The following is an 18,922-nucleotide window of genomic DNA, read 5'->3' as shown; positions in this document are numbered from 1 at the left end:
TCTGTATTCTATGATATCAGTTATATCACTGTGTACTTGTTTTGTATAAACATAAATTTTGGACCTTGAAAAATAAAAACATTTAGCATTTCAGGTTTTTTTCCCCTCTTCTTTGGGTGACATCAAGAGCCCAATTCAGAAAACCACGAAAGTCAACCAGAGATTGGAGCCCGTGATTTCCCGATACTTTGAAATGTTGCTTCCAAACTTCAGAGATTTGAAACATATAATCTCAGGGGTCCGGTGTTATTTGTTATTATTCTTAATTCTAAATATTTTCAGTATCCACAGCATTATACATGATAAAACATTTCTTGAAAGGAAGAAAAAATAAGACAACTTGTGAAATCCAGTAAGAATGCACCCATCTGGCAGACTCTTTTTAAGGCTGAGCATATAGCTCAGTGGCAAGACCTGAAGGAGCATGGAGTGGGCAGAGGGGAGGACACTTTAGATTCCCAGTACACCACAAAATGGGAGCACAAATGAATAAGAACAGAAAAAAATGATGGAAAAAGCCAATATCCTGATTTCAGACTGTGATGTCCTGCTGCATCATATGATTTGCTATGAATATTCATTTAGGTGGGGTCTGTTTTTCTTGGGGGTCCTGTGGAAGTATCAATTTTGTGAGTTATTTTTTGTAAGATTACACAACTTATTAAGCAACAGATTTATATATCTAGAGGTGTCCTCAACTCAAAATAAGAAACAAATCGACACATATCTAAGAAAGAAATCACTTATTTCATGAAATTTAATTATTTGTTTTTTTGAAATAGAGTTTCTCTATGTAGCCCTGCCTGTTCTGGAACTTGCTCTGTAGACCAGGCTGACCTTGAACTCAGAGCTCTACCTGCCTCTGCTTCTCTATGAAATTTTAAATTAGGAAAAGTTGGTTAAGCATCAGTACTACAAACTATCAGAGCAATATAGCTTATGCTATTTACACTGGTTTTTAACCTATGGGTAACACAGGAAAAATACAATAGTCCTTTTGAAACATTTTAAATGCACAGAATTTTACAAGTTCATTAAAAAGCTTGTATACTTAGGGGAGAATGTTTATATGGCACTATTTTTGAAAAGTCATTGTAAGATTTGTTTATGAACTTCTTAATTCCTTTATTAATCAAGGGCAATTATAAGTTAAAGGACAGTGCAGGACACATGAAAAAGATGTTACCTGGTAAAATCCCACTTGTCCAGCTAAGAGCTGCAACACTAAGCCCAGAGGAACTAAATAACCATAATAGAAACCTAGTCCTGATCCCACAGTTATGCTCTGCTGGTCAACAGGAACCCTTTGCACATATTGAGAACCTCAGACTTATGGAGTGGACAGGTTCTGTCATGTTCAGAGACCAAAGGACCACGAACTAGTCAGCCTACAAATGCCGGGTACTGTTCCAACCTCCACTGTCTAAGTCACCAATTACAAATTGCCATAACAAACCCACCCTAATCAAACAAAGATAAGCTTCTCATTTACATCAATACTTGTGTGAATGAGGGAGGAAGTACTTAGTTCTTGTCTAGGGGCCTCCGGTGCCCACCTGCCTTCTCTGCAGGATTCAGGTTAAGATGTCTGGGTCAGTATTTTGTTAATGACCTACCACGCAGATTCATTTTCAAATATTTCAAAATCAGTAGCAATACAAAGAAATCCTCATGATTTCAGGCTTAGAAATGTTCTACTCTGGAGTCACAAGTGGGCATTATCTTAAATGATAGTCGTGATTGAGACTGGTTTTAACAGATAGGGGTTTTGCTTACCTTTTGTAATTGTTCACTTAAAAATTACAGACCTTTTTCTGTTTCCCAGAATGTTGTCTCAGATGAATTTGTTACCTTGTCATATACTGTCTTCCTACAGAAACCTCTTCCACCATCAGGCTCAGGAAAGACCTTCCTGCCATGGACGCTCAACCTTGGGTGGCTCTAATGCAATTGCTCCCCATCCACATGCAATCCTGGTCACCCTAACAGCCAGGGGAGGGACCGACACCTGCCTCAGGCGGTTGGCCAGTGAATAGTAAGATTCTCACCTTTAACTGTGAATTAAGAGACTCAGAGATGAAGACTGAGTAGACACCTGTTTAAATGTCCATACCATTATCTTAGCAGATCTGGCTTACCTGTGTCTCTGCTCTGAGACTTGAGAAGAACAAAGATTTGATGTGGTCAGACCCTCAGCTTGAGTGCTTGAAATACTATCTGTCTCATTCCACTGTAATGAACAGTCCTTATGGTTGTTTGAATAAGAATGGCCCCCATAGGCTTATAGATTTGAATGCGTGGTCATCAGAGAGTGGCACTACTTGACAGGGATTAGGAGGTGTGGCCTTGTAGGAGGAAGCGTGTCACTGGGGGTGGGCTTTGGGGTTTAAAAGTTCAAGCCAGGACCAGTGTCTCTCTCTTTCTGCTGCCTGCAGATCCAAATCCAAATGTAAAATTCTCTGCTACTTCTCTGCACCATGTCTGCCTGTGTATTTTGGTCTTATTGGGGTTTCTATTGCTGTGAAGAGACACCATGACCACAGAAACTCTTATAAAGGAGAATATTTAATTGAGGGAGCAGTAAGAGGTTCATTCTTACAATTCAGAGGTTTAGCCATTATCGTCATGGTGGCCAGCATGGTGGCATGCAGACAGACCTGGTGCTGAGAGCTCTACATCTGGATCCACAGGCAACAGGAAGAGACAGTGAGCCACTAGACCTGGCTTGAGCTTCTGAACCCTCAAAGTCCACCCTCTAAGTGACACACTTTCTCCAACAAGGCTACACCTACCCCAATAAGGCCACACTTCCAATAAAGCCACTCCCCATGAGTCTATGGGGGCCATTTTCATTGAGGTCACCACAGCTGCCACACTCCCTGCCATGATAACAGTGAATTAAACCTCTGAAACTCTAAGCAAGCCCCAATCGAATGCTTTCTTTTATAAGAGTTGCAGTGTTCAGGGGTGTCTCTTCACAGCAATAGAACAGTGACTAAGACAGTCCTCCTCTCAGATCTGCAGGTATTGTCCCCTCTGCAGAAAATGACACTTTCCCTTCTCACTGCCTGTAGGTCTGGCAGATCCTTAGAGTCTGCTAAGGCATTGATCCTCCCGCATTCTAAGTACTGGATAATTGCCCATATTCCACGGAACCAGAGCCTTCTGCAAGGGAAGAGGCTGTGTTTTTTCATTTGCAGTTTTTCGAACCTAAAGAGAGTTTTACTAAATAGAAGGTTCTCAAAATTCTTTACTGAGGACCAATGAGATGGCTCAGTTTAAAGGTGTGTACAGCCAAGTCCGATGACTTGAGTTCAAGCCCCAGGACCAGCATGATAGAAAGGAAGAACTAACTCCTTTGGTTGTCCTCTGATCTTCATATGCACATCGTGGCAAGTGTATGTGGGGGTGTACACACACACACACACACACACACACACACACACACACACTAAATAAGTGTAATAAATTCTTTACTGATTAAATTCATGAGTAATATCACAACATGTATTTTAGAAACCAATTGGCTTTATTCCTATGGCCTTAATCAGACTTTGAGAATGAAGTTTGGGATTGTTTGTTTGGCTGCTTGGTTAGGTTTTGTTTGTTTGTTTGTTTTGCTACTCACTAAACAAGTTGATACCCAAGTAGAACTTTAACATAGTGCTGAAGGGTCCAGGCCCCAGAGTCAGGCAGACTCAGGTCTGCAACAAAGTTCATTCCCTTCCCTGACTGTTCTGAAACCCTTCAAAGCCGTGATTCCCTTCTCTGTACAATGGGATCAATAACCCAGAACTCTGCTTTACAGAGCAGTGGCTAGCAAGAAGGAAATGAAACATGATAGCACGACTCCTGTCCTGTGGAAAGACAGTGAATTACCACTGCAATTTCTAAGAGCCGTCTGTCGATCCTGTGTTACTTTTGCCCATTCGCATACCGTCAGTGGAACTTCCCAGGACAGGAAGAGGTGGTTACAGGAGGAGACCTGCCCGGAGAGTTTAGAAATGCTGAGATTACCCAGCCTAGTTCATCTCCCAAGTGGCACATGTAGATGATAATGACTCTTCAATAACTAGCCAACGTTTGGCAAAGCTTCCTTAGTTACTCAATGTAGACATTCCAAAAAGAAATATAAGTCAGTAATGGTGCCAGAGAGACACCGGATTGGAAAGTCTGCAGGGTTATCTCAGTAAAGCCCATCCCACAGGCGGGCAAGATGGCTCAATGGGCAAAACCACTGCCTACAAGACTGATGACTTGAGTTCAATTCCTGGGACCCACATGGTAGAGGGAGAGAACTAACTGCAGAAAGTTGTTCTCTGTCTTCTACATGTGTGCCATCACACACACACACACACACACACACACACACACACACACACACACCAAATGTAATTGTCTGAAAAAAGCACCTCTGTGGCTGACACTAGTAAATCAATGCAATCCCAGAGCTGATCTCAAGTCTGGGGATACCAGGAATACTCTCAGGACCACATCTTGCACATGAACTGAAGCCCATTTGAACAGCATTGTTGCCTGAGCATCAGCCTTTAAGAAATGTCTCCAGAGAAACCCTGTCTCGAAACCCCCGCCCCCCAAAAAAGAAAAAGAAATGTCTCACAGCTGGGCAGTGGTGGTACAGGCCTTTAATCTCAGCACTCTGGAGGCAGAGGCAGGCAGATCTCTGTGAGTTCAAGGCCAGCCTGGTCTACAGAGTGAGTTCTGGAACAGCCAAGGCTACTCAGAGAACCCTGTCTCAAAAAAGAAAAAAAAGAAAGAAAGAAATGTCTCCCATCTAAAAAAAACAAATCCAGCACGAGAAAGTCATAACCCAAAGGTTATTTGGGATAGGGTTAAAAAAAAAATTGAATTGATTATTTCATCATAACCCCTTTAGCTAACATAACACACTCATTGTCATTCTGAAAACAGTTACTACCAGGAATCATCCTATTTGTTGGGCCTACACAGACTAAAAAATAAATAAATAAAAATAATAAAAACTAAAATTAAAAAGCAGTGTTCGAAGGATATGAATAATCAATAACCACACAAACCACTTACACTTAGAAACTTAGTGTTTTGAAAAGAAAAAAAGAGGATGTTATACAAGAGAAAGAGCATTAAGGAAGTCTTATATCGGGTTTTGTAGGATCCAGCATTTTCAGTTAGATTATAGAATTAGCAGAAGCTGGAGCTGCAAGGAAGCAAAGGTTGCAAGGAGAAAGAGTTCTGAGCAGAGAAGATAAAACGCATGGCAGAAGCAGGAAGTCACCACAGCTGCACGGGGCTTAGGGAGAAATATACCACCTGAAGAAGGAAGCTGGACCAGAGTGTTCCACAGGCATGATGTAATCTGTTTTCAGTCATTTGTCCATTGGCAGACTGTGGAAGATTGAGAAGTCAGCGGCATGGCTCTCAGGAACAAAGAAGCTTCCAGATACATTTATGAGCTAAAAATAGAACTCGGTGATGACTTGAAAGGGGAAGAAAGAGCCAAGTCTCAAGAGGAACAAGTTCTGAACTGAGAGTCAGGTAACTGACTGAGATAACATCTTCTGACTTGAGACAAGCTAGAAGTAGAGCTTGGAGGAAGATGTGGAGGAGAGACATTTTGACAATTCTGTGACATCTACTTGAAGGTTTAGACTGATGGGCTGAGGGGTAGACTCACATCCACACAGGGAAGAGGGGGCATGAACACAAGTCAGGAAAGAGATCTGGGGAGAGCTGTAAGGCCAGCAATACATCAGCAGACGAGAAATTGTCCCCTGGACACTCACTGATGACAGGTCACTAATGAACTCTGAGCAGCTCTTCCATGAGGTTAGATGGACACAAGAAGAAGTCAAAATACAAGCAAGGGGCTAGAGATATGGCACAGAGGTTAAGAGCACTAGCTGCTCTTCCAGAAGACCCAGGCTCAACTCCCAGGAACCACTTGGTGGCTCATAACTCTCTGTAATTTCAGTTAAGGGATCAGATCCCTCTCCTGGGCTCCTTGGTCACTAGGCACACACATGGTGCTCAGACATACTAGGCAAAACCCATACACATAATAATAACTAAATAATTTTTAATTAAAAAGATGTTGATGGGGACAGCAAGATTGGCTCAGTGGGTAAAAATACTTGCCATGAAAACCTGACAACCTGAGTTCATCACTGGAACCCACATAACAAAATGGAGAAAGCTAACTCCCTAAAGTTGTCTTCTGATCTGTGTAAATGTGCCATAGCATGTATACACACCAAGACACACACACACACACACAAAAAAAAAAAAAAACTAACTTAAAACTTAATTGTTGAATGAGGTCAAATGTTGCTCAAATCTTAAATTGGTCTTATAATAAAAAACCCAGTACCAGATATTGGGGTAAATGCTGAAAGAAACAAAGGAATAAGCCACTGCCACATCCCACCTCACCAACTCCACAAATCCTCTGAATGAAATCCTCTGAGTCCTCACCCAAAAGGCTCCAGCTGAAAGAACCTCTAGCTGAAAGGGACACTTCTGCTGAAAAGCCTTCTGTTCCTGTCTCCTCAGGCCTTATGTACCTCTCTCCACCCAGCCATCACTTCCTGGGATTAAAGGCAAGTGTGCTTCCCAGTACTGGGATTAAAGATTTGTACCACCACTGTCTGGCTCTGCTTTTTCTCCTAAACTGAGTTAATCTCATGTAGTCCAGGGTGGCTTTGAACTCACAGAGATCCAGATGGATCTCCCGAATGCTAGGATTAAAGGTCTGTGCCATTACTGCCTGGCCTCTATGTTCAATCTAGTGGCTTGTTCTGTTCTCTGATTTTCAGGCAAATTTTATTAGGGTACACAATATATCACTACATTTCCCCTTTTTGTCTAAAATAATAAAAGAAGGTTATAACTAATATAAGAAAAACTATATACAATAAGTATATACAATATATACAGTTTAGAATTACATTGACAATGTCCAGTCCATAAATTTGACAAATTCAGAGAAAATACTCCATTATCTATCCTATTTTGATGAATTCAAAGTGTTGTACCTAATTCACTTTCTATTCTAACTTATATATCCAACCCAAAACTATCTTTTGATGTTTTTCGAATTTACACACTTTACACTTCTTTTGTGAGTTTCTTTTCTGAATTTGTTAATGAGGAAAATTATAACTATCTAGTCTTCAAGTCCCTCAGAGACCCGAGAAGGAAATAATATTTACCAAGAAAGCAGGAAGTGCAAACAAGCAAGTTCCAAAAAATGTGAGAAATGACAGAAACAGCTGGCTGCCTGGACAGTCACCCAAGGTTCCTCTGCAATGTTGGGGCATCCATCTTTAGCCTATAGGCTTCGCATATCTGACAGACTTTTCTGTGAAGCAGAATTTTCTGTAAGGCTGTCCTACTTTGTCTTGGCAACGTTTGGCAGTCCTTTCTCTTGTGTCCTGCTTGTGTCAAAGGTAGTAGTTTTTAAAATTTTTCTTCCACACACTAAATACCTGATGAACAAGAAATCAGCAACAGAGTAGGCATGCAACTAAAACATGTTACTTCACTGTGTTGGTATAAAGCAATTGTGCATATATTATTTTTGAGCAACATATACAAATGGTGCCTTAGATATATATTTTTTACTCTGAAGGAGTCATCCTGCATAATAAATGAGACTGTGCCAGGCAGTGATGGCACACATTTTTTTTTAAAAAAAATATGGAACGCTTCACGAATTTGCGTGTCATATTTTTAACACTAGTCCTTGGGAGGCAGAGGCAAACAGATCTCTGAGTTCAAGGCCAGTTTGGTGTTCAGAGTGAATTTCAGGACAGCTAAGGCTACACAGAGAAACCTTGTCTCAAAAAAAATGAAAAAAAGAAAAAAAAGAAAAGAAAGAGAGAAAAAATGAAGGAAGAAAAGAAGGAAGGGAGGGAGGAAGGAATAAAAGAGACTGTAGATATAGTAGTGAATGAGAATCATCTCCATAGGCTCATATGTTTGAATTCTTGATCCCTAATTGGTGGAACTGTTTGGGAAGGATTAGAAGGTGTGGCCTTGTTGAAAGAGTGTGTCACTTGGAGTGGGCTTTGAGGCTTCAATAGAGTTGCACCATTCCCAGTGTGCTGCTTTCTGGTCTTGCTTGCATATCAAGATGTGAGCTCTCGGCTGTTCCTACTGCCATGCTTTTGCTCAACGTTCATGGACTCTGACCCTCTGAAACTGTAAGTCCAATTAAATACTTTCTTTTATACATTGCTTTGGTTATGGTGCTTTGTCACAGCAATAGAAATGTAATGAATATAGTATGTAGTGTGTATTTTTGTTAAAAGTGCTTGGGGTCAGTGAGATGGAAGGAGAGAATAAAGTCCTGCAAGTTGTCCTTGGACTCCTACATGCACACATACTCACACACTCACATACACTCACACACACAAAGTATGTGAATAAATAAAATTGTTAAGTGATGTAACATTATTACTCAAGTGAGTGTGGTCTATGAAGGAAGAATATGAAACTTATCTATCTATGAAACTGCTGACATGGCAATTATCTGGGTAATTCTTACAATAAAAAAGTCTCCATCCCACTCCCAAAACTGTCTCAAGTTCTCCTTTCCTGAGATATCCAGTGTTCTCATCTTGTAACAGCAAACACATATGTACACACACATGGACACACAAATAATTACTACCCACCACCTACATTCCTTTAAATTTTGTTTGAATTCTCCCATCTGAGCACTAACTGGGCCTGACCCTGCATAGCTTCCAAGATCAGCAGAGGGTGGTATGGCCATCGAGTCTTTGAACTCTAATGATGGTGTGTCAATTGCCTTTTTCCATTAGTAATATTGTGGAGCTCATCTCCTGAAGACACGTCTGCATTTCTTTTGTGGATGCACACTATTGAATTGCAGAGGGGTATATGATATACTTTGTCAGTGTCTTATTGGTAGGCGCATTCATTCTTTCAGACTTTGCTATTAAAATCAGTGCTTCTATGAATCAACTTGGAAGGATACCATTTCACCTATGTAGGGTGTATTTGTAGGATATTATTCCCAGGAGAGAAATCATTGAACCAAAACCATATGCACTTATAAATTTATTAGGTGGTATACTTTTCTGTGCATATGTCATTAGACGGTCACCTGATCTAAAATTCACAACCTATCTAAAGATGAATAGGGAGTGTCATCCTTCCTCAGGCCCCTACAGCCATGAAATTCCCCTTCCCAGAAGCAGCACTGTAACCAACTTCTGATGTATGTTTTCAAATAATATTTTATGTAAATGCATGTTTAAATACATATATACATATATATGTGCTTCTATAGAAGTACTCCTAGGTTAAAAGTACTTGGTTTCATTTGGTCACAATCTAAAGCAGTTCTCAACCTTCCTAATGTGTGACCCTTTAATACAGTTTCATTGCTACTTCATAACTGTAATTTTGCTACTGTTATGGATCACAATGTAAATTTCTAATATAAAGGATAGCTGATATATAACTCCCAAGGAAGTTATGACCCACAGGTTGAGAACCACTGCTCTGGGGGATCAGAAGACTTGCCAAGAGATGGATCATCTATCAGTGTAACTATTCCTGTTAGAAATATGGATTTGTTTCATATGTCATGTTATTTAATTACATAATATGTTATAAAAGTTATTATAGTATATCTGTACAATATAGTGTATATGTATTATCCACTGTATATAATGGATTTCATTTAATATATATGCATATAGTAGATATATAAATCCATTGTTTGTATACACACACACACATATGTGGAGAGAGAGAGGTGAAATATCTCACTATGAAAGAATAGTTTCATTAGATTTCACTGTGTTGATGTTTTTACTCTGGATAGAAGAGAAGCTATGGATGTGGAAATCTGCACTGTACTGGTCGAACTGTATCAAATATTCCTATTTAGATTTTTTGCAACCATTTGAGATCTTCTTTCTGCATCCTGCTGATGGGCATCGACATGTCAACTACTTTCTAGATACTTCTATTTCACAATTGATTTTCTCAGTATTAGGAGGCTACTCGTTCTTTTTTTTTTTTTAATTTCAGCCAATCAGCAGAGAAAGCACAACACAATCCCATCTATTTATTTTCATCTCTCTATGCAATCTACACACTCATTGTTTGCTCTTTCACATTATTTTGCTAAAAGTACCAAGGAGCAGCTGACCTGCTACAATGTTCTGAGTATTTACAACCAGTTCCCTTGGAAGGGTAGATAGACACTTGGGTGCCCTTCTGTGGCAGTTTTGCCACGGAATAACAAAGGTTAACAGCTTCCTTGTCTGCCCTCAGATCTTTCCTGGGTACTACTGCATCCAATGACTATTAAGAAAATGCACTCTTTTAAGATACAAAAACTCATCAGGTGTTGATTTCAGTAGGATTCTCTTCAAGTGATGTGATGTATGTATGTGACCGGGAGTGACAGAAGAATAGAAGTCTACTGTTGAGTGTTCAAGGCCTCCTAGTGACCAACGGAGTTATCCAACACAAAGTCGGTGATTTCACTCAAAGTTCCTTTTAAGCAAGTCAAACAAACAATGTGAAACAGAGGATCCCACAGCAGTCTACATCTCTCCCCATTTCCTTGATTTTCTGAGGCCTGCAAAGGGGACAAATGTAATCTTGTGTAATTCCCACCCATGAGCTGTTTTGGACTATGGAAGGTTTCTTTTATCTTATTGGCTTTGAGAAGACAGTCCATTTTTTCCTGGATAAGCTCAATGGCTCCACACAGCCAGCAGGCTCGAGGCCCAGAGCTCCCTGGAGGCCACATGTGGTTTCATCTGGACAAATGCTTTGAAACAAATTCCTGGCTTTCCGTCAGGATTATTGAGCTGACAGGCAGCTGCCACCCACATAGAAGGATGATGTCCGGGGCTGGCTAAGCCGGGAGCCCTGAGGGTGTAGATGGCATAAACCCCAAGCCTGGTGAGTTAGCCCTCACATTACAACACCCTCAGAATTTGGATGGCCACTTCACTGGACCATCACACTTCTGGTCTTCTGTAATTCACCCAGAGATTCTTTTTAATTTCTTTGACACACCACACCCTTTAGCATATTAAAACACAGTAGTAAATCCTAAAAGACTCTGTTTCCTATATGCATATTTTATAACTTAAAAAGATACAGAAGAAAATGTGCCAAGATTCTCGGTCTTCAAATTTTCTACTTATTTCAGCATCAGCCAAATAAGCTAGTGGAGATCGGACATTCTATTTTTTTTAATTTAAAAGCTTTTTTTAAAAAGTTCTGAAAAAAATAAGACTATAACCCAAGGTTTTTGTTTGTTTGTTTTAACTTAGTCTGAACTGTAAAAGGCATCTTGTGTAGTCCTCTCACGGTCCCAGTATCATAGCAGGGGTCTGAGCTATACCTGCTGTTGAGTGTCCATACGGCCCTTTCCTTCCTCTCTCCATTCCGCCTTCTGTTCTCCTTCCTTCTCCTGCTCCTCCCCTAAGTGTCTTTATCTCTTCAAATGAAAGCATGTCTCATGTAAGTAGACGGCAGCTGTAATGAGTCGTCAGACCACCCCCACAGTGCACACACCAAGACTAATTTCCTTAAAAGCAAATTTTAGCTATTGTTAGAGTGCTAAAGTCTTACTCTAACACTCACACCAGAATCCAAGTGTTCTGGTTCATTCATCCATTTCATAGAAAATGAGTTTTAAAGATAGTGTATCTACTAACACTTGGAGGGGATCTTGGGGCGTTTGAGTTCCGCCAGGCCCTTGTACTGTATTCAGTTTGCTTTTCTACCATGGGCCCGACGTGCTCCCCCTTTGTCTGCATGTCCGTCCGTACACCACCAGGCCTGAGATGTCCTTCTAGTAAGACAGCAGGCACAGCTATGTCACATACCCCAAAGGAAAAATGTTCTAGCAAAATGTCACAGTGTTGCCTTAGCTCTTCTGAGTTTTAACTTCATATTTGTTGCCAATGCTCTATCCAGCTAAGGTGACTTGTCTTCCTGTGTCATTGTGTGGGCCTAGAAGGTTAAAGTGAAGTGATCCTCTATGTCTTTTCGTCAGCAGTGGGTGTATCTTTATCCCTGCTGCTGAGAACCACCAATGTCAGTCTTTCAGCACATGTTCTGTGCCAGCCAGCGCGGTGGTGGCACAGCCTGCCACGTGAAAGACTCCAGCATCATCTCCGTGATTCTGTCCCAAGCTGCTTCATCCCCTCAGCAATTTGATGGTCCTGGGAGCTCCTTTCTCAGTAACCTCTTCCTTCAGCTAGCATCAAACTTTGTCGCTAAGAAATTTTCATCTCAAGAATGAGTAGTACAGCCGGGCGGTGGTGGTGCACGCCTTTAATCCCAACACTCGGGAGGCAGAGCCAGGCGGATCTCTGTGAGTTCAAGGCCAGCCTGGGCTACCAAGTGAGTCCCAGGAAAGGCGCAAAGCTACACAGAGAAACCCTGTCTCGAAAAACCAAAAAAAAAAAAAAAAAAAAAAAAAGAATGAGTAGTACAGCCTTTTGTATAACATTTTAAATGTAAGTCAAGTTCAGTGTACACAGAGTCAGCTGTCGACAGAAGTCAAAAATACAATGACCAAGTTCACTCATGTGCAACTGATGTCACATATATCATAGTGGCCATCTTTCTGGGCCTATGAGACGTGATAAAGTCTAAAGTAGCCTCAATTCATTGACATTCAAGTGAGAGATCTGTGCATTTTTCTATTTATTTGTTTGTTTGTTTGTTTTGGATTGAGTAAGGATTGAGCCCAAGACATTGTAATTCAGTCATTAAGATAAATGCCCAGGTATTTTTCCCCCCATGTTTGGTATTTTTCATTTTGAGACAGCCCCAGCTTTTCTTGAACTTGTGGCCTTCCTGTATAACCCTTCAAGTAGCTGGGATTCCAAGCCTCTGCCAGCAGGCTCAGCTGAGTCTGTGCATCTTAAGACAAATGGAAACTTTGCTCAAAGCTGGGCATGGTGGGGCACATCTGTAATCCCAGCATTCAGGAGGCTGATGCAGGAGGATCACTACAAGTGTCAGGCCAGCCTACATCATGAGACCCTGTCTCAAAAACACAAAAACACCTTGCTCAAAGCCAGCTCCTCCAAGCCTTCCGAAGTGAAATTCCTTTTGACACCTCATCTTGTTCACAGAGCCTGGTCCACCCATCCTGCCATATATTACCTGTGCTCTCAATTTCAGAGCGAAGCTTGGAGTCAGGGTAGGAGAACCCTCTGACACTGCTTAGTGGAGTGCTCTGAGAACTGGAGAAGAAAAAACTCAGTAGACATCCCAAGGCTTCTTTAGTGCTGGCTTAGGTAAGTCCAAGTTTGAACTTTGGATGTGCAAACTCTGTGGAGGGAAGCCCCTCCCCTCCTCCCCACACTTAACGCCTGCTTAGTTGAGAAAGTGCTCAAACACACAATCTGATGGACTTGACTCCCAACCAGTGTGTGATTTGTATAGCTTAGACATTTGTATGGAAATTTACTACAACGATTATTCTTCCATTCAATGGGGGAAACGTTTTGTTTCTATGGTAACTGTTCTAGACGGGTGTATACTTACGTACTTACTATACTTCTAAAGTATGCAGCCCGTCCTTATGGGAGTACACATCATCTTGAAAGGACTTTTTGCGTTTCAATAAACATTAAATTTTTTAAATCCTTTTCACCTGATTTCAGAATAAAACAAAACTTTGTAAGAATTGCTAAGGAAGAGTTTCACGAAATGAGAACCATGAGTGACTCTGCCCTTTGCAGCTGTCATGAGAGAGTAGCTACTAGGTCCCCAAGTGGTTTCTGGGAACACATGCCCAGTCTCTGCACAGCTGTATTTCTCCCAGTCTCTGTATTTTCCGAGCATCATCATTTTTGCTGTGTTTGGGACGTTGCTATGCAAAATGCTATAAAAGAAGTTTTTTTTCTTTTCTTTTCTGAGGCAATCAAGAGCTGAGCAGATGCAAGTTTAGGAAGATACAAACATTTCTTAGAACAGTTTTAGAGTTCCTTGGGGAATGGTAGAAGAATGCTCATGATAAGAAAGGATAAAGCCTAAACCGTCATTCCACGAGACAAAGCTCAGCACACCAGCAGCTTTGTAGCTATTGACCGAACTTAAGCAGCGGTTTCAAAAACTGCCCTCATTCGGATTTTTGCAAACAAAGGCCTTCTCAATTTTCTTCTTCAAACTCATAGTCTCCACAGACTATTCCCTTTACAAATTACATGGTACAACCTTATTAAGGCAATGAAATAAATACACTAAGACTACAACCTGTGATACTTGTTTTTAAAGCACTGTGGCTTCATTTTTCACTTTCTTTTATATACTAATTTTTCTTCTGATTTGGCTAATAAAGATGGATGGATGCTGTAGTTCTGTGAAATGTGTTCATTGTATCCTCCACAAACACGGCTTACAGACTCTAAAATCCCGAGTCTCCGCAGCCACAGAGGCAGCGCGGGCTTACTGAAGAGCTGGAGTAAGGGCTGGAGGATGGCTCAGTGGGTAAAACCACCAGCTGTGTGAGAGAAGGACCTGAGGTCAACTGTCCAGCACCCACATAGAAAAGGACAGTGTGGCACCATGTGGGCCTGGGCCCTGGCACTCTGGGGGAGACAGCATCACTGGGATTAGTCATCACATTAGATCCAGATTCAATGTGAAACCTTCTTTCAAAGGTATACAGAAGTGATAAAGCAGGATACCTGATGCATGAGGTGATATTTTGTGTGTGCTCTAACAAATGAAACTTGTCTGAAGATCAGAGGGCAAAGCTAGCCACTAATTAGCCATAGAGGCCAGGCAGTGGTGGCACACACCTTTAATCCCAGTACTTGGGATCTCATGCCTTTGTTCCCAGTACTTGGAAGGCACACACGTCTTTAATCCCAGCACTGGGGAGGCTGAGACAGGAAGTGATATGGCTGGGCAGAGAAAGGAATATAAGGTGGGAGGAGACAGGAGCTCAGTGTTTTCAGCTGAGGAGTTGGTGAGGTCAGAGGTGGCTGTGGCTTGTTCCTTTGTCTTTCTGATCTTTCAGCATTTACCCTGATATCTGACTCTGGGTTTTTATTAAGACCAATTGGGATTCGTGCTACAGATGCCCTTCTTGGCATATGTGTTACTCCTACACACACACACACACACACACACACACACACACACACTCAGAGAGAGAGAGAGAGACAGAGAGAGAGAGAGAGAGAGAGAGAGAGAGAGAGAGAGAGAGAGAGAGAGAGAGAATGGCCATTTATGATTTCACTTCTGTGCCTGCAAAGGTGGCTATTAGCAGCTGTCTACAGAAGTCCCAAGTAAAATATGGGATACCCAGGTGGTATCTGAGTCTTCAGGCATCCTGCCTGCCTTCATCTCCTTAATACAGTGCCCAGGATCCCACCGTCAAACCTTATAAAGTACTACTGAATTCATTTGTCCATGTAGGTTGATGGGCCCCAGATAGAGTCAGAGGCAAATAAAAGAGACCATGGAGGGGACTGGGAAAAGTCACAGCTGCACAGGAACATTGGGCAAGGCAGGTGTACGACACCAAGAACAGAACTTGAGACAACAAAATGTATCCAAGAGGGCACTGGCCTCTTGATGAGCAAGCAGCGCCCACCTCTGCAAGAAGGGGAATGGTTGAAAGCATGGAGAGCTTCCCCCTAAGTTTCCCATGTTCAATCCACAGTACAACATATTCCGACCTTCTCAGACCTCACCGGAACATTTCAGAACAGAGCGCCTTCTACTCTGCTTTCCCTGTGCCAGCCCTGAAAAAGAATTCACGCAAGAAAGAAAGGAAAATCTCCCTATATCGGAAGCAGGAAGAGCTTCAATACCTTCCTTGCGGATAATCTTTTAAAATCTACAACAGGAACTGGAGAGGCAGCTCAGAGGTTAAGATCACTTGTGTCTGTTGCAGAGGAGCCAGGTTTGGTTCCCTGCACCCACAGGGTGGCTCACAACCATCTGTATCTTCAGCTCCAGGGCTATGACACCCTCTTCTCACTTCCACAGGTACCATGCACACACATGCTGCACCTACATATATACACGCAGACAAAATACTCATACAGATTAAATAAAGCAGAGAAGTCTAATTTCTTTTTTAATCTACTGCAATTTCCACTGGCATTTTTCATTCCTTCCAGCTCCCCAGTGATGGCCAGAGTTACCAGGTTCCTTGTGGATAGGAATCTACACACACACACACACACACACACACACACACACACACACACACAATGTACTGCTTTAGTCTTTATCCCTTATGTCTTTAGGCTGTGGTGGATCTCTTTCAGTTTGGGAAGTGTTGATCTATGATTATTGGCCAGATTACATCTGTGCTATATTATATCTGTATCTATCTATATAAGAGAGTCAGCATGACTACAGAAAAATCTATTGTGGAATACAGAATTAAGTCAAGAGTAATACAGTGAGAAAGAGTAGACTTAATGAAGTAGCGAGTGCTCAGCTTCTTTGGGGGGTTCTTTTCCTGAGGACAACACCAGGATTTTCATCATTTCTTGGCATAGCATCCATTTAGGTCAGTCCAGGTGGTACCAGCTGCACATGATGAAAGAGATCACACAGCTTCATTATGCCAGTAATGACAAGAGGAATGAGCCGTTCAGACCAGCTGGACCCATCCCTGACACTCTCTCATGTTTTAATGTGCACAGCACATAGACACAAGCACACATACACAGAGACGTTCATACACACAGAGACACATCACAGGGAGACATACACAGATACATATATACATGCATACACACAAAAAAATACAGAGACAAACACAGATATATATATATATACATATATATATATATATATATATATAATACATATATACCTAAACACAGAGACATACACACACACACATATATATATACAAAATACATATACACCTAAATACAGAGACATACACAGATACATACACATATACACACATACACTCATATATACATACATATTCACAAAGACACAGGTGCACATACACATATATACATGCACACAAACACACATAAAGACCATGGACACAATACATCCATATATGCATACACACACACACACACACACACACACACACATATACATTCATAGACACAAACATATACACTTACACACAAGACATACATATATACACATGCATACATACACTCTTACACACAGATACACACACACACACACACACACACACACACACACACACACACACACCAGTGGAAAAGTTCTGAACTTATGGAGGTAGAACCTGAACCTGGACCCTATGGCCTATTATATTGATTTAAAAAAAATGGTGGGCCTTGCTCACATAGGAAGTAAATCTGCTTATTAAATTAAGTTAAAAATAAAATCATTCTGTGTTTCAAAGGCCTTACACAGACAACAAAATGAAACACAGCAACATGGTTGCATTTTTATTTCTATAGCATTTTCATTTCTATAGAAGTAATAGACTTACAAAAGGCTTACTGGCGTCTGCACCATTCAAAGGGCTCAACCTAAGTTAACTCAGTCCTCCTAATCTGTTATGCAAGTGTAGTTATTGTTCTATTTTACTGACAGGGAAACTGAGGTAGAGAGGGTAGGGAATTGTTCAGCATCTCATCATTAATACTTAGCTATATAATGCTGATAAAGAGAGTATCCATGCCCCTAAGTAAACATACTCAAGCTGCTTTAGGGACCTAAATCCCCTTCCTAAGGTTTCCTGCCCCAGCTTCCATGGCCATCAACATCTGCATTTGTAGAGCTGCGTACTCTGAGCGAGGCTGCACAGACACACAAGAAAAGGGTGTGAGGGAGCAGGGCTGGTAGTCCAGGCTGTCAGGGGGTGCTGGGAAAAGATGAGGTGAGGAAAGATGTTTGGATGTCCAGAAACAGGCCCAGTGGAGGAAAAAAAAACTGAAGAAAACTGGAGAGCGTTACAGTTCAAGAGAAAGTCAACATCGCTTTCAAAGCCACTGAGAAAGCTGCACATACCATCTCATGGGATCTCTTGTTTGTTGGGCACCTGACCATTCAGGCTGCCATGCTTTGCCTGTAAATGACCCTTACAGGTTCATGTTTGACCACATGGTTTCCATCTGGTCATAAGGACTAAGGAGGCTGCTGACTTTTGGAGAGTGGTACCTAGCAGGAAGAAGCAAGTATCTGAGGGGTGAGACTTGAAGTTGATGTCCTGGCTCCACTTCCTGTGCATTTTGCTTCCTATTCTGACAGGATGTGAGGAATGTCAGGTGCACACTCTCACTGCCATGTAGGCATCTTCCAGTGTGCCTTCCTCATGATGGTGGACTGTGTCCCCTGAAACTGCAAACCAAATAAATTGTTTACTTCTGTCCTATCACAGCAATGCGTAATATTAAAAACAGCATTGGAAATTGGGAGCATTGTTAAACCTGACTATTAGGTCTTCAGCCTTTGTGACTAGTTTGCAGAAATAGTTTGGTCTAAAGAACTTCTAGAATCCTATAATTAGAGTTTAATAGCCATTCTAGTAGGAGTATGGAAGACTAGCATGCCAATAGAAATGCAGACAGCGAAGGCTCATGAAGTTTCCAAAAGGGCCAAGGAACTGAGCCAGAAGGCATTCATGATATATTTTAGCAAAATAATAAATGCTGTATTCTGTTTCTGTCCTGAACATTTGAGTGAGGATGAATTAGAAAATAACAGACTAAGCTGTGCATAATGGTACAGTCTAGTGATCCTAGCACTTGAGAGGTGGAGGCAGGATGATCAGGAGTTCAAAGCAAGGCTCAGCTATATAGTCAGCTTAAAACACAAGTAATGACCTCATTGATTTGGCAGAAGAAAACTCAAGATGGACAGCACTCAGGCTGTGCCATGGCTGTTACCCATGACTCTAAACCAAGATACATTGAGAAAGAGCAGCATACGGTGCTAAAAG

Source organism: Peromyscus eremicus, chromosome 5 (assembly GCF_949786415.1).
Source record: "Peromyscus eremicus chromosome 5, PerEre_H2_v1, whole genome shotgun sequence".
Taxonomy (NCBI): domain Eukaryota; kingdom Metazoa; phylum Chordata; class Mammalia; order Rodentia; family Cricetidae; genus Peromyscus; species Peromyscus eremicus.
The sequence above is the reverse complement of the archived record's forward strand: the minus strand, read 5'-3'. Positions refer to the sequence as shown.